A 12,152-nucleotide genomic window follows, 5' to 3' on the forward strand; every position below is an offset into this window, starting at 1 on the left:
CATCTCCGGGTAGATCCTGTAGTGGACACCTCCCTCCCCAGCAGACAATGCATTAGACACCATCTGCTCAAACCACCACCCTCAGCTCCCGAGGCCCCGGGAAGGAAAGTGGTTTGCTTGTCACCCCAGTGCTGAGTGTTGGTGGCTCATGCCCTGGCATTCAGATCACTGGCTCCCAGTCAAATATTCTCACCCATGTGACCTTCCTTCTGGTCCCTGATTGTTCGACACCTAGATCCTACTATCCTTTTTGGACAGTAAGCTCCTTGAGGACTGAGATTTTCTCCCACGCTTCTTGTCTGTGTACAGGGAATAGAGTGGTTCTTTACACATATTAAATACATAAAATATGTGCTGGCTGAATTATTAATTTAATAACAAATTGCTGGAGAGTTTTCTGCTTGAATGCATGAAATAAGCATATGCATGGGGATGTATCTAGCCATTTTCTTGCACTTGAATATTATATGTATTGCATGAGTATTTCTACCTGCTAGACTGGCCTCTTTTTAGAAGGAGAAAAGATTCCAGTCAACTCATCTATCAATTAAATCAATTAAGTTACATTAATTACTATTCTTTATAATGAAAACGTGTGTTGTTTTTTTTTAATTTTTCGCCCCAATACAGCAAAACGGCTCCTCCCTTCTGAGTGACCAATAGGAAAGGGAGACCCCCAAGCTGTTGCCCCAGAGCATGGTCAACTAGGACAGGGCTGTGTCACCAACAGTGGCTCCAGCAAGTGGCTTTGGGTTGTCACCTTTCTAAGGCTGAAACAAGACCGGGATGACTTTGGTCAGAGGTTAGCAAGCTTTTCCTTATAATGGGGTGGACTGTAAGTATTTTAGGCTTGGGGCCACAGGATCTCAAGCCTGCTGCTGTAGAGAGTAAACCTCCACAGACAACACAGAAATGAGTGAGCATACCGGTGCTCCAATAAAACTTTATTTATAAACATTGGACCTTGAATTACAGATCATTTTCACCATGTGTCATGAATTATTATGTTTCTTTTGATTTTAAACATTTACATAAAAAACATGTTTAGCTCACGGGCATAATAGCAGGCTGTGGAACAGGCCTGACATGCCGGCTGTAGTCTGTTGACCCCTGATCCGGGGGTACCCCTGTCCCACCTTTAAATGGCTGAGGGAATAGAGGAGGGGGTCACGCTGTGAAATCAAGGCAATGCCCCGTCAACAATGCCCCTGTCTTCCGATTCCACCTCCCGCTGTCTGTCCAGGGCGGGGGCCTCTGTCCCTTCTCTATGGCCCACTGCATACCCATGCAGGCCTAGTAAATGAGAAAAAATATTTTTCTAGATTAACTGATGACAAATAATATCTTTGCATGACAGAGCAGATCGCATATTGTTTTTATTTTGTTTTGTTTTGTTATACAAGCAAGATCACCAAAGGTTCTGGGCGCACACCTTCATCTCTTTTCCAGAAACCAAGTGGGCAATCCTCCGCCCTGCAGAGAGGTACGGCCCTGCCCTGGGGAGGCGTGGAACTCAGGCCAGAGCGCCTGCATCTGATGGTCAGAAATCTCTGACCCACGCAGGTCTTCCCACGTGAGGCAGCAAATGCTGAGCTCAGCGGGGGAGGTGACGAGGGTCGGTTGCACCGCGAGCGCGTCCCTGAGGCGGGGGACCCCGAACCGGGCTCAGCCGGGCAGCCAGGGCGCGTAGTCAGGAAAGCGCTTACTCTGCAGTGGAAGGGGTGACAAGAGTTTTGGAAGCCGAATTAGGTGATATTGAATGCAATACTTAAAACATCAGAAATAATGCCAAAAAGCTAAATGAACAAAATATCAAAATTTGAGGTGAAGTCAAAGATCTAACCCTGTGCGCGCATGACTCACTTCTCTCACCTGCCCCTAACTGGCCCTGTGGATCCTGTCTTTATTAAAAGAAATACTATTTTGTTCATCATGGGTTTTTAAAAAAATAATTTTGAGTTCCAAAAATATAGACTTGTTCAGGAAATGTACAGCGTTGAAAGCTGGCAAAGGGAACTTGGACAGTCTCCCATCTGTTAAGAAGCCCGAAGGTCCCCTCATTGGACACACACTATAGAACCCAGTTGTGACCCACGAGCCTTGGGACCTGCCCTGCCGTCTTTCCATTCAAGTTGTTCAGCTTCCTGTAGGGAAAATACACTAAAGGCGTCCACTCTAATTTAACACCAAGATAGTTATTTCTATAAATTATAATGTGTTTGATCGCTAAGATTTCTTTCATGAAGAGCCGTCGCTTCTGTCTGTCTACTGCCTTGATGTCATTCATCCTGAGGCAAAGCCACTGCTATGCTGAGTGTCATGATTACAGACCTTGTCACAGCTCCAGCACCATGTCTGTCGAGAGGCTGAGTACTTGAAACGCCGATGGAGGCTGGAACGCAGAGGCCGATGCATTTCAGTCCCAGAGACGCTCATTACCTGCTCTGAAAGTACAGAACCCTTAAAACCATCACAAACCCAGTGCTTCCCTAGAATCTGCGAATACGCACTAAAAAATGACACTGATACTTTCTCCGCTCGCTGCCAATAGAGAGCCCATTTACTTATCAGTGTCCCACACGAGTGGCTGGGAATTGAGAAATTCCTAAAGAGTCTTGATTCTGATCTTGCTTTGGAAGAGTCTTCCATCATGAATCCTTGAGGCTCCATACACCCCCATCCCTTCTGAATCCCCTCCTTTGCTTGCCATTGGCCAAATATCCCTCCAGCATTGCTGACCCCTTAAGCCTGAACCATAGAAGGTGTCTGACATAGCCAGCCATCCTCTCCCCAGACGAATTGTTGACAGCCGCAAACCTTCCTTTGATGTTCCTAGAAGAAGATGGAAGAAGGCGTAATAAGTCGGTGTTGGAATGCGTGTGGTATTTTCCACTCTCTCGAATTTTTTTTGAGCTAAGGTTTGAATTGTGGAGTCAGAGAAGCCTTTGGCAGGAGGAGTGCTTATATGATCCAGAGGTCAGGGGCGTGACCTTGTGCTGTGAAAGTGCCCGAAGGTGAAATTGAGCCAAGTTCAAAGGGACGTCTAATCCACTGCTCTTGATCTCACTTCCTTGGAATATCAAGCTGCAGCCTCGGGTGTTCCGAGTGGCCCTCAAGAGCTGGTCTTTATTTTATTTTTTAAAATAAATGTATTGGGGTGACATTGGTTAATGGAATAGGTCTCAAGGGACAAAATGACACCACTCTTTTGGGGCAAGATGGCTTCCTCCCTGAACTCAGCTCATTTATTTATTCAACAAAATATATTCATTGGGCATCTATTCCCTGTGTGCTAAGCAACATTCTTCCATGGGAGTTGTGCTTAAATTATTTATTTATGGGCCTAACTTTGCCTAACATTAGAAGAAGCCATTTGTTCTTCCCACTGTGTTAATGCCAACAAAAGAATTTGTCTTTGCGCAGACAATGCCGGGTCACTTAAGTAAATTATTATTAGGGCCCCATCAAACACCAGGAGCCTCTCTGTATCCTACTCCCATTGCAAGTGCCCTCACCCCACAGATGCTAGGTTTTCCCTCTTTTCCTTCCTCCTCTCCCTTTGCTTATGTTTCTGTGTTGAACATTCTGTCCTGTTCGCTCTCCTTTGAGGGCCCAGAAGGGTGTCCATTCATTTCTTGCGTTGGAAAAGTCTCTGACGCAGACTGAAGAAAGCCACCCAGTGCTAAGACCCATGTTTCTAGTTTCAATTTCAACATTACCCCCTCCCCCTTTATGTAGATGGTCAGACATATGGACAAAGCAAATCTGATTCTGTTTTGCCTGCTGGACTAAGAGGGATAAGGGGTTATCACGACTAAAAGATGGGGAGGCCCTTGTGAGGCCACAGGATGCCACCTTTGTCCCAGGTAGACATACATGCAGCCTCTCTTAAACAGGGAGGGGTGGCTAGTGACACAGGTTGTCAGTGTGGTCATTTTCACAAACAACTCTAAGAAATTAATCTCTTGGACCTTCTGGGGAGACATTTATAAGGACTATTGGAGTCAACTTCCACCATCTGATAACTAAGTAGATTTTTTGGCTACCAATGTGAAGAACTGTCACCAGTGAGCTCTACCTGCTCTTTGCTTCTGGTCACCACATCCAAGCTGTTCTCTACCTGTCTGATGAAATTATCTCCTGAACCACAGATGAGATCAGTGTTACCCTCTCCCCAAACACAGAAGCCGTCAGTAGCTTTCCAGTGCATGCCAAATAAAGTTCACAGTAATTAGCATAGCGTGCAAGACCCTCCACCATCTATCTCTATACCGAGAGGTCATGGCACAAAGAGAGATGGGACTTGGGGCCCATAAAACTGGGGTTCACATCCTACTTATGCAATTCAATGTCTCTTCTGCTTTGGGACTATGCCTCAGTTTCCTCATTTCTGGGAGAAATGGGTATTAGAACCTCTAGCTCCCAGTGCTGTTGTGAGAATTGAATGAGACAAGAAATGCAAAATACGTAAGACGTTTGTCACAAAATGGACACTCAATAAACATTGTTACCTAAAGTCAAAATTACACTAAGAACCGTCTTTTATCTGAGCTCCTCCCTGATTTCCAAACTTGTTTCCTATCACAGTTTTCTCTCACTCTGTGAACCCTTAGAGATAGTCCTCTCTCCATGAATTCATCTTTCCCACTCAAGCCCCTGCTGTGCCTGCTCCTCAAAGCTCACCTCCTCTTTTCCAACCTCACCCATTCCCTTAGTATCCATTCCTTGAGAAAGGTATACCTCTACTTAGGTATTTTTTTTTTTTTGCACCTTGCCTTGATTTCCACAATATCTCTTGAGAATCAAAAGTGAAAATTCAGCATATTTTTAATCATCTACTTTTAGCTTACCCCATTAAATTGAAGATTCCTAGAATGCAGGAATTCTATCTTTTGTAAATCTATATTCTCACAAGGCACTGATAAAGAGTATCAGTCAGCTTTCACTAGGTCATGCTGAAGTAACAAACAGCCCCCAGCTCTCAGGAGCTTCCTACAACAAAGGTTTATGTTTTGTTCGCATTTATGTTAGCTGTGGGCCAATTGCAGCATTCCCCCTTTGTGCTCTGCGTACTGACATCCAGGCCACATGTGCTGTCCACTTGAACTTCTCTGGCACTTGACCTTGAGAAAGGGGAAGAAGAGTGATGAGTGAACCATGTAACAGTTCTCAGGACCTCTGCTGCAAAGTGACATGTCATTCCTACTTTCATTTTATTGGCCAAAGCATGTCATGTTATATCAGTGGGAATGGGGAGCATATGTTCTCATGAGAAAGGGTACTGAACAATTCAGAGTAACAGACAGGGACAGGGAACGACAGCATATATTTGAGCACATTATTACAGTTTAGCACATTTGTACATGAGCAGTGTTCAGGGAATGCTACTTAAATGTAGAAAACTTTTATCAGTTCAAATAATCCTCTGAAACCCACAATCCATTGTTGGCGACGATATTACTAAAGACGTTGCTCACTTAATTACAAGGTGAACCTTTAATGAAGAATGACTAATGTGATTTTTCTCAGCTCTAAGTACAAGAATGAAAACCCTATCCCTTATTTCATTGGCTACTAGGAAGCTCCGGCCTAAATACTGGCTCCCCTTGGCGAGTTATTCAGAAATTTATGGCAATCTTTTCCAGCATTGACCTCATGCGAAGCATCATCTTATTTTACTTCCATTCCTATTTGCTCAGCTGTAATTTTATCATGCTGTCTTTTCCATAAGTGACTTTAAAAATGTGGATTATAAACAAATGAGCTTAGCTTCGATACACCCTTTGAGGCTGTTTGAAGCTTGTCTGCCCACTGGACTCCATGGTGCTCTTGCTTAGTGTTTGAGCTGTGCCTTTAAGGGATAAATGAAAACACATGTGCAAGACAAATCACTTCTTGTCCTTCCAAATATGCCATGAACTGCCTGATCAAAGGGAAACGAGAGAAGCCACTTTTCAAACAGGGCCCCGGGGGTCCCTGAACCAAACCAGTCTCTCCGGGGCTGCAGAGGACAGATCTCCCAAGTCTGCTCTGGTTCCCCAAGGCGCCCGCCAGACCGAGCCCCTTTGCCCTCATCTTCAAGGGGAGGAAACACAGATACAGTCCTTTAGGCCTGGTGGCACTGTGGGAAATAGTGTCATAGGCAGACCCAACACCCCCAGGAAATACCCCCTCAGACAACAGGGAAGCAGATAAATCGCTACTACCCAGTGGGCATGTCTCCAACACAACCGATTTGATTTTTGGATACACATCTGGTCTGCTCTCCACACATAATGTTAGGGCAATTTCAGTACTCATGTGTGGGGCCCAAAGAGCTCAGTCCATAGGCAGGTTGACCGTTCTAGGCACCTTCCTGAGCTCCCTGTGTGTCTCTTTCCTGTGTCAAGGATTAAGGCTGAATTGCTGCATTAGGTTATGAGCTTCCAGTGGTTTATGGCCCAGACCATCTCCTCATTTTCCATGTCTTGCTCTTTCCTCCCCATGCCTGTTATCAGTCAACATCAACATGTTTTTGACTTCCTAAATTTTGCATGCCGTGTTCAAGCCCATGCCTTTCAGTACTGTCTCCTTGGCCAAAGATGCCTTTCTCCTACCTTTAAACAGATGCTGATGATGACGATGATGATGGTGATGGTAATGATGGTGATGATGGTGATGGTGATGATGGTGATGGTGATGTGACGATGATGATGGTGATGGTGATGGATGATGATGGTGATGATGGTGATGATGATGGTGATGGTAATGATGGTGATGATGGTGATGGTGATGGTGATGGTGATGATGGTGATGATGATGATGATTGTGATGCTGATAATGATGATGATGACAATGATGATAAGTCCCAGCTAAGTCCTATTCATTCTCTATACTCAACTCAACACATCATTAGTGAGTTTTTCCTTTTATCCATTAGGGTGGAGTAAGGGTCCCTCTGTATGAACCCAACTGATGCCTCCATCTATTATAATACTGTGTTTATGAGTCTGGTTTCTTAACTAGTCCACAGGTTCTTGAGCCTGACTTTCATATGGAGCTCACCTTTCCTCCTCTGGCCATTAGCTGAATAGCTGGTATTTATAAGGTACTGAATAAGTGTTTGCCAAATGAATGAGCATGTAAGTTCATCAGCCCCCAGACAGTTACAATGGCTCAGTGAGTCACAATAAAACAGTGTGGAGATGGTCAAAGAGACAGAACAGGAAGAGGAAACCACTGTTTGAACTGACAGTGTTTACACCAACTCAGGTCCAAGGTGAGAGAGACATATTTTATGTAGTAAAGCCTCCCCCTGTTTCAGCAGTGGTGTTGCAAATGGGGGGATTTCCTCTTTTTAGTGGCTGAATAGGGTTCCATTGCACAGATGTACTGCATTTTCCTATGACTTCATCTGTCCATGGACATCTAAGCTGCTTCCATGTCTTGGCTATTCTGAATGATGCTGCAATGAACGTGGGGAGCAGGTATCTCTTTGAGATCCTGATTTCAGCTCCTTTGGATTCAAACCCAGATATGGAATTGCTAGGTTATGTGGCAGTGCTATTTTTAATTTTTAAGGGACCCTCCATGCTGTTTTCCATAAGGAGAACTGCTCTGTGTTATTTATATAATCAATTGAAAGTAGTCAAACACATACAAGAAGAGAGTGAAATAATGGTTGCTAGGCACTCAGGGGGAGGCAGAAAAAGGAAGGTATTAGTCACAGGGCACAAAGATGTCCGTTACACAGGATGAGTCAGCCCCGGAGACCCGCTGGACTGTACAGCAGGGCCCTATAGTTAACCACACTGTATCGCATGCTGAAAATGTTTCTAAGGGGGTGGATCTTACGTTAACTCATCACAAATAATAGTAATCCTAATAATAAATAGAGGGCAGAAGGAATGTATGGAGGCACTAGGTAGGTTTGTAGCTTAGATTGTGGGTGTACACTTACATCCAAACTCATCAGCTTAATTTTGTACAGATTTTTGTATGTTTAAAAAAAAGGCCAAGGAGAGACTTTTCCCCACTACTTTTGGCCTCGGAATGGCTCCGGAGAATCTCCCACCTGCCCCAACACTGGATGAGGTGAGGAGACATGTGATATGACAGGACCCGTATGTTGGAGCAGGACACTGCAGGGGCGCTCTTTCTAAGGGAGAGAGCTAATGAGGACACAGTTTCCCCAACAGCCTCAATTGCTAAGCAAATGACTGTTACTATGGGGAAGTGTGTGGGGAGTGAACCTGAGACCTGGGGACAGTGGAAAGCAGCTGGAATGCTTTTCCTGATATTGGAGCAAAGAGAGACAAAAAAGACGCTGTCCACTATAAATACAACGAGATAAGTAATTTACAATTTTCTATTTACCCCATTTTAAAAGAACATGAAATAGAAGCCATGAAATATTGTCTAATAATGCATTTTATTTAACCCAATTTGTCCAAAATATTATTTCAACCTGTAAGCCATATGACATCATGAATGAGACAGTTTCCTTTCTGCTCTGTGTGCCAGTGTTCAGACCCCGGTGTGTATTTCACATTCCCATGGCACCCCTCACTGCAGACCAGTGTGGCTCGTGACATGGTGACCACAGTGGTGGAGAGCACCCGGCTCAGGGCCAGGGTTTTTGCTTTGAGCTGTGTCTGGTGTGTAACTGACTTTGAGGAAACATGAAGTTCCCTGGATGGCAGGAAAGAGACCTTGAGGAGGCCCAGAAGCTAAAGGGGTGAGACTTCTGTTCTGGTGGCCCTGGGCCAGCACGAGGTATCACAGGATCTCAGGTGAGCCCCGTCCCCTCTCATTGTGTGGTCTACATCAGCACCTGCCAATGAAAAGTGTGGACCAGGCCATGATGGCCTCTTCTTAGAGGCACCTCTATGGGTCTCTTGGAACCCTGACAACCATTCTGGAGTTGAAACCATGCATCCCCATGGCTGGACGGAGACCCTGAGGCTCAGGTATGTCAGATACGTTATCAGGGATCACGTTCTAGCAGGCTCCAGAGTCAAGGAGTCAGGACATGCCTGAGCCCAAACCCACGGCCTTGTAGCCATGGCCAAGGGCCACCCTTAGCTTGTTATTTAATGAAGAGGCACTGGAGCTCTGAAGTGGGCGTTGACGTAACATTTTATTGGCAGAACTGCTGCAAGTGAATACATTACCGGTGGATACCTGTCCTGTGCCACCTCCTGCCTTCTCGGTTAGCAACTGTGCAGGTTGCCTTGCGTCTTTTTTAGGTTAGAACAGAAACATTTCAAACACGCTCCTTCCCTCCGCCTCTCTCTCTGCTCAGGCTGGTATGGGCTCTGGGGCCTTCACAGAGAAGGCTCCTTGTCATTTTCTCCACATTTTCTAAGAGGAGGGAGTGGGGAAAATATCAAAACACCAGGAGGGTTGTCATTGCAGCCTCAGAAATCTCAACGGGAGCTGGGTTAAAACCCCGGCCCCCCGGAGGCTGGCGGGAGCGCCCCTCTTACACATGCTGCAGCGGCCTGGCTCCCAGCAGGCCCTCCTGCCACCCGCTCCACCCAGCCTCGGCTCTCAGCTTGGTCCCTTTCGGAAGAACAGCATGCCAGCTGGTATCACACCACCCTAGAAAGCCCCTGGGTACGACCACGCCACACCAACCTGCTTATCATGGTTATTGGTACGTGGTTCCTGACCTCCAGGAGCTGGGGGTCTGGGGGGAAGCCAGACATGCAAAGAGCTGAGCGCCCAGGAGCAAGGAGCGAGCTCGGCGAAGCAAAGCATTCAGCCAGAGCCCAGGCAAAGCATGGCTGTTGCCGCCTGGCGATGTCCAACTGAGCTTGGTAGAGAATGTGACCTCTGAGCCATCAAATGATGGGTGTGAAGGAATATCTCCTATCAAAAAGGAGGGTTTTCTAAACAAAACAGGATACCCCAGAGTTATAGACTTGTGGAAGGGGGTGGGATGTCCTAAAAATGCAAGTTATTCCAGACTGTTTTGAGCACCTGGTCTTCCCTGGGAGGAAAGGATGGGAGATGGTGGGGGTGAGAGATGACACTTAAGGAAAGGCTTGGATGAGCATGAATCTGAACTTGATCTTGAAGGTAATGAGGGCCGCCTGAAAGGTTTCAGGCCGAGAGATGGCATCTTGATTTCTATTTTAAAAAGATAAATCTGGCCGCCCTGTTGGTGAAGAAACGGTGAGATGAGAGGAAGAGAGAAGCGTTTGTAAGCAATTTGGGGGGTACAGGTAAGAGAAGGATGGGATGCCATCCATCTCAAAAGGCCAGCAAATAAGACAAGTGAGCTGGAGCAACTGGAAGGTAATAAATACACTTCACCTGTGAGCGGAGAGATCCTGGTGTCACAGCTGGGAGACCCCATGTGCATTCCCAAACGCTATGACAAGATGTCACCCAACGGACATGGGTTTCTGTGATGGTTGAATGTGGGCATCACACACAGGCATCCTTGGGGGATGGCCAAGTGTCACCTGGGCTCCTCTTAGACACCAAAGTCCACGTTCTCTCCCACGTAACCCTGACCCCCAGTCAGGCTCAGAATTCTCAACGTAGCCCAGGGATGCTACCAACCATAACTTCCTCTGGGTTTATCATTTCTTTTTCTTCTGTTCTCTCTCATCTCTCCAAGGTAGGCGGGGGGGGGGGGGGGGGGGCTGCTGAACTTGACTTCTTTTGTGATTAGCAGCACTGGGCTCAAATTTATGAGTCCCAGGAGCAGGAGGCTAATGAGCTAGACGCCCTGATTTAATTAAGCCACCTAATGGCTTCGGCTTACATAAATCCGCACCTGATCAGTCCAGCGTCCCGCAAATGCATTCTCACCGGCGCTAGGAGGGAGGCAGGGCGTTCCGCCCCAAGCACGAGGCAGATCCGGTCCTTCGGCGCTCAGCTGACAGGCAGGGGACACGTGTGGCCGCTCTCAATACCTGAGTCTCTGACGGCCTCAACGTGACCGTCTGCCAAAGGTAACCAAAGTCCCCGGGGGGCCGGCCGCCTTCTGGGGTGGGAGACGCAGCTCTCCATGGGCCCCACTCTGCTCTCTGCACACTTGCCTGACACCCAGGGACTAAGGCCAGCGCGGTGAGCTGCCTCGCGGCTTGGGTGTCAGGAACGGGGACTGCGTTGCTTACCAGCCATGTGAATTCAAGGAGTCACTTAACCTCCTGGGTTCTTAACAGCAAAACGCGCAGGGCAGTGCCAGGGTCACCACAGGGCCGTGAGGGCCTAAGGAGGTAAGGGCATGAAACGCGCTCTTCATAACTCGCATTATCGTTTCCATCCAGGGTGCAGGGAGCCGAGACGCACCGGCGCCCCCGAGGCCTGGCTGCTGCTGCGGGTTCCGAGGGGAGAGTCCGTGGGGCCCGAGGCCGAGGCGGCTGCCGCTGGGCCCGAGCGTCCCCGCAGCCTCACTCGTCCCTCCAGCTGTGACGCTGCAGGAGCGCGGGGCCAGGGGGTTGCGGCTGCTTCAGCAGCTGGGTGACTAGTAGGCGTGCATGTAAGAGTCCAACTTTGGACTCGACACCTAATTCTTCTCTTCTTGTCTTTTTTCCACACCCACGTCCAGGGGAATTAAAAAAAATAAAAATTAATAAAAGTAGCCCAGGTAGACAAGCAGGCGGGACCCTGGGGGTCACAGGCTAGGCCAGGGGATGGAGAAGGCAGACGGCCGTGCAGAGCAGGTTTCAGGAGTCTGCAGGTGGTGCCATTCAGGAAAGACGACCAGCAGAGGCCCTTGCGACCCTCTCTTTCATGAGAGATTTCCCTGTGCTCGGAAGGGTAACCTTGAATCGTGATAAAGGTGGGAAGGTGTTCAGGCACCTTACTTCCAACAGAGGGAAGGCAGGCGGACATAGCTCATTCTAGAAAGTTGTTGTTGTTAATTTCATCAAAAACAATGACGTAAAATGTTTGGAGCTTCGAGGGACAAAGGTCTGTGGCTCGGTGCCTGGTGCCATGTTGGTTGATTGATGAAGATGGCAAGACACAATGAGCAATGTCGCAGCTCCAGCCCAAGGACTCCAGGGAAGGGCCTGGCTGGCTCTGACTCCGGAGGCTATTTGCTTGTCTCTGTCCTGGGGGTGGCCAGCAGGCCTGGTGTCCTTGGCCTCGTTCTGAGATCAGCGGACAAGGTCATCGTGAAGCCACGAGATCCAGGAGCATTTGCCATGTGT

The sequence above is a fragment of the Miniopterus schreibersii genome (genome assembly GCF_964146895.1).
Source record: "Miniopterus schreibersii genome assembly, chromosome: 1".
Taxonomy (NCBI): domain Eukaryota; kingdom Metazoa; phylum Chordata; class Mammalia; order Chiroptera; family Miniopteridae; genus Miniopterus; species Miniopterus schreibersii.